Source organism: Triticum dicoccoides, chromosome 6A, assembly GCF_002162155.2.
Source record: "Triticum dicoccoides isolate Atlit2015 ecotype Zavitan chromosome 6A, WEW_v2.0, whole genome shotgun sequence".
NCBI classification, from domain to species: domain Eukaryota; kingdom Viridiplantae; phylum Streptophyta; class Magnoliopsida; order Poales; family Poaceae; genus Triticum; species Triticum dicoccoides.
The window spans coordinates 105,917,840-105,923,319 of NC_041390.1; positions in this window are offsets into that span (position 1 = coordinate 105,917,840).

Below are 5,480 nucleotides of genomic sequence, written 5' to 3' on the forward strand. Positions count from 1 at the left end.
TTGGCATCATAATGAACTTCCGCTTCATACACATCCAAGGAGGAAGGTTATACATACATAGAGTCACGGGCCAGGTGTTGTGATTGCTGCTCTGCTCCCCGAAAGGATTAATGCCAACCGCGTTTAAACCAAACCATACATTCCTTGGGCCACCTGCAAACTCAGCCCAGTATTTTCTCTCGATTTTTCTCCACTGCGACCCGTCAGCGGGTGCTCTCAAATTCCCGTCTTTCTTACGGTCATCTCTGTGCCATCGCATCAACTTGGCATGCTCTTCTTTTCTGAACAGACGTTTCAACCATGGTATTATAGGAGCATACCACATCACCTTCGCAGGAACCCTCTTCCCGGGGGGCTCGCCGTCAACATCACCAGGGTTATCTCGTCTGATCTTATACCGCAATGCACCGCATACCGGGTATGCGTTCAAATCCTCGTACGCACCGCGGTAGAGGATGCAGTCATTAGGGCATGCATGTATCTTTAGCACCTCCAATCCTAGAGGGCGTACGACCTTCTTTGTTGCGTACGTACTGCCGGGCAATTCGTTATCCTTTGGAAGCTTCTTCTTCAATATTTTTAGTAGCTTCTCAAATCCTTTGTCAAGCACATCATTCTCTGCCTTCCACTGCAACAATTCCAGTACGGTACCGAGCTTCCAGTACGGTCATAAACAATAAATGAACCAAATAGTTATAAAAGATAATATATATACCACACCCGAATCATAGCCAGCACGAGGGCCGACGGGGACGGATACCAAAACCATCGCACTATATAATAACAAGAAATAATAAAAGTAAGAAAATTAGACAAGTATCTATCTAAAGTAATAATTTTTTATTTCAGAAAGAAGATAAGAACAAGAGGCTCACCACGGTGGTGCCGGCGACGAGATCGGCGCGGGCGATCGACTGTGGTGAAGACAGGGACGGGACGTGACGGACCGCTAAACCTAGACAAATCTTGAGAAAAATGGAGCTTTGAGGTTGAGCTACGAGAGGAGAAAGCTTAACTAGTGTGGCTCGGGCATTTCATCAAGCACCTCATGTGCATAGGAGGTGAGCTAGAGCACCACAAAGCTCTCCCCTCGCCGGCCAAAAAACAGAGCAGTGTGGAGTGCTCTGCTCGCCGACGAGGGGGTATATATAGCCACCTCATTGGTCCCGGTTCGTGGTAGGAACCGGGACTAAAGGCCACCCTTCTGTCCTGGTTCCAGCCACGAACCGGGACCAATGGCTGTGGGCCAGGAGCGAGGACCATTGGTCCCGGTTCATGCCTTGAACCGGGACACATGGGTCTAGACGAACCGGGACAAATGCCCCACGAGGCCCGGTCGCCCCCTGGGCGCACGAACCGGTACATATGCCCCCCATGGGTCCCGGTTCGTGACTGAACCGGGACTAATGGGCTGGCCAGGCCCCAACCAAAGCCTTGTTTTCTACTAGTGCCTTCTCGTAGCCGGTGCAGTTGTAGGGCAGGTGGTGGATCATCGGAGTCATTATGGGTGGAGCTGTGGATCTCACCGTCGTCGTCGGAGTTGTCAAAGAGGACGACGAGTCCCTTCAACCGCCGGAAGGACTTGTCCTACCGTCGCTTGAGCTTGGCCACCCGAGCCACCTCCACCGTCTCATGCTCCGACTGCTCAATGGCAAGCCGAAGCGCCTTCACGTTCTTCTGACGAGGCGGCGAGCGTCCTTCTCCACCATCGTCAGTGACTGGCGGTAGACCCAAGTGAGGAAACACTTGTACTCGTCGAGCTTCCTCGACGGCCCACAACAACGGCACATGGACTACTCCGTCAGCGTCCCTCTCCCTTGCCCGCTGCCTCTCGCAGCGAGGCGCGCCTCCAATTCTGGAGTGCGCGCGCGGGCCGATGGAGCGGGCACTAGCAACCACCATTGCCCGTGCGGAGCAGTGGCCGGCGGGGGAAGGAGGCGGCACGGCTGTGGAGCGGGCTGCGCTGCCCTAGTGGAGTTGCGTGTGGGCAAAGAGGGGCCATCTCTGGCGTCCGCGCTGCACCGACGTGGAAGGGGTGAAGGTGCAGATCCAGAGCTTCCCCCGTTGTCCACCTTCGACTGCTCCAGCGCAATGCAGAGGGCCAGCTCCTCGTCGATGTCAAGGTCGGAGACGGAGTGGCCGCCGGAGCTCGACATGTCGCCAGATTAGACCGGAATTGGAGAGGGAGGAGGGGACGGAGCGAGAGAGGACAGTTAAGTGAGCACTAGGGTTCGGATAGGGGGCGAATTGGGTTTTGTTGGGGACACCGCGAGGTCGGTGGTGGGCCGAGCTGACGTGGTGGACATGCCCAGGCGTGACCGGGCCGCCCCATATCAGCCCTAAATTTTGGGCTGGATTGAGGGGCGCCGGACAGCCCAGGCATTTGAGGCTGGTTTGAGGCGCCCGACTAGGTCGGGTTTTTGTGACCGATTACTGACCGGTTCATCTGCCCGGACGTTTGAGACGGGTTTAAGACGTCCGACTGTAGATGCTCTAAGCTGCGGGAAGCTGCCCTCCCCAGCTCTTTTCCATTGTGAAGAAAATAGCCGTGAAAATAAGTTAAGCTACCTCTTCAACACGAGTTCTTTTATGCTTTTGGCTTATTTTGGCCATAAGCTGATGTAAGCTTGAAAAGAACTGGCCCTACGTCTCCCAAGTGAAGGCCGACCGAAACTGGTTAATGTCCACCATGCCAAGGTAAACAATCTAGAATGGTTTTGAAAAGCGTTGTTAGTTTAGATCTCATTGTTTCGATCATATTTGAATGTTGTTATTTCATTGTTTAATTTTACTTATTTAGTTGAATTTCAGACATTTCACGTACAATTGCTGTAATGTCACTTATAATGTCCATTAAAAAAATGTCATCATTTATTTAACTTCCTCCATTTTGTTTGTTTCAATATGTCTCCGATTTCATAGAAAGAAGTAAAATTTCACACCAACTTTATATTTTAGGGATCATAAAGTAAACGAGGGGCTGTGGACAGCTCAAGCACCCATATGTGCATGTTCATACGCATTTCCTTCTATGTATACTTAGAAGCATTGAAATATTTCCTATGGGAATTGATTCCATTATTCTTGCTTACGCAATGAGGACTTCAACCGTTTTCAAAAAAGCACAATCTGTTTCAGTGCTCCATACCCGATTGGTTTCATGTATACCAAAACGATCAAGGTTTAGGTGAGCTCTGAACAAAACGAGTAACATCGAGTGGTCCTACAAATGAGGTGACACACATTACCATGTCCAGCCGAAAGGAGAGGTTGTCCAACTGACTGATAACCTTATCTTCCTTCACTTGCATTGGCTCGCTCCTCCAATCCATTAACCGCGGTCTGATTTTTTGAAGTCGATCTCGCACGTACTGAATATATATGGATTGAAAACCTCTCGCCCCCATTAAGTAGACCGTGCAAGTATACAGTAATATAAGCACCCTGCTGCTAGACGAAGGTGGTTTCTCTGCTCTCTTTCTGTCGTTGAGTGTTTCTCTCAGTTTTGGTGCTACAACGGGGTATGATTTAGGTCGCTGACTTGTGAAAAAAACAAACATTCATTTTGAAATGAAGCTGGCGCAGTGAAACCTGCTTCACGTAGGCGGGCTCCCATGCAAATTAAACATTATAAGTTGATTCACGGGGAACAGTTTAATTACCCTTGGACAATTCATGTAAATTCGGAAAACGTTCATGGTGACGAGATAAAAAAAAGAAGATAAACGTTCATCAGATGGTTGGCAACTTAGCGTGCGCCACGGTGCTGGCTTGATCTTACGTATTTGTTCAAGCGTGGCATGGGCATCCTGCAGAACATGGTTTTGCCATAGTATTTACTGTTTTTACATGCAAAGAACTCATGCTGTTGAAGTTGAACAACGGAGGAAGAGGACACAACACATGCAGTTTCCCATTTCCATTTCCATATTATATATAGATAATGGTTTTACAGTAACACAACAGTACGTAGCAATATCCACGGGTAACCAAGCAATCTGCATTATTATTCAGACTACATATTACTTAGATCTCCGATGAGAATGGCCCTGCATGCGTTGGCAGGGACTCATAGCCACAGCCCTAGACATTGGGCTTGTAGGCAGGCGTCGATGGCGGCTCCTCGTAGTCGGCCGCGTCGGCGGCAGCCTGTACGCCAGCGGAGTCGGCTTCCGCGCCGTGGTCGAGGAAGGGAGATGGCATCGGGGCCGGGGCGTATGGGGGTGGCGTGGGCTCAGGAGGGGACGGAGGGGACGGAGTGCACGGCGGCGGCGTTGGCGTGGGCTCAGGCTCAGGCTCAGGAGGGGACGGAGTGGGTTCAGGCTCAGGAGGGGACGGAGTGTAACGGGGGCGGCGTAGGTTCAGGCTCAGGAGGGGACGGAGTGTACGGCGGCGGCGTTGGCGTGGGAGGTGTAGGTGGGCGGGGGCGAGGGCGAGGGCGAGGGCGCGGCGGATGCGGACGCGGCCTGGGAGGCTTCCTGTTGCTGTGGGAGGTGGTGAGCGGCGTCGGGGCGGGGTCGTAGCCGCCGCTGTCCGCCTGCTGGGTCTCCAAGGCCAGGCTCAGGAGCAGCAGGGCCACCAGCAGAGCGGCTTTGCCACCCGCCATTCTCGCACTCCCTCACCGCCTCACGCACTGCAAAGTTCTTGGCTCGATCGGTGTGGTTCTGGGAAGAAGAGTGCACCCATACCACTGCTTATATACACGGAGGGAGGAGTCGCGTCCTTTGCTTGTGCGCGCAAGCGATGGAGCTGGCGCTATGCGGGGGAGGTTGGACACTCTGGAGTTACCCGAACTGGGCAAACCCTCATGAACGGCGTTGTCTGCCGAAACAAGGTAGCCAACTGCCATGGTGATACCTAATTAGGCCGATCTGCAGTCTTCTCACGGCAGTAATTAATATGTGTTGATCATGGTGTTCGCGCGGGCTGCATTTGAATTTCTTCCCAGTTGATGGCAACATAGGCACTCAGGAGCGTGGAGTAGTGATTCGGTTTGGATCAAATAAGAGGAAGGAAATTATCTCTGCTAAAGTGCTAATCCAGTTCTGACTAAGAATAAATTCAGGAAGTGGCAAGCACTCTGTAACCATGTAATACGGCACAATGAACAATAAAGAGACTTCTCTACGGGTGCGAGCAATGCTAAAAGCATCTTCAATAGATGATCCCGATGTAAAACTAACTAACTTTTGAACCATTTGAGGCCAAAAATGCAGCTTCAACACACGGTCTATATGTAAAAAAAAATTAGACTACGGCCTCCTCATGATGTAAAATACAATACCTGGCGGTGCAAATTTACATCACGAGGTGCATCTGATCCAAAACCAGCCGCCGTCCACGAATGCCCAACCGTCAGTTCTTTTCCTTTCCTGCCCACCCGCCCGCGACCTCCCGCCCGTCCGCCGCCGCCCCGCCGCCTCCACACCCCGCCGCCGCGCCGCCGCATGCCGCCCGCATCAGATCCGGCCCCGCCCCGC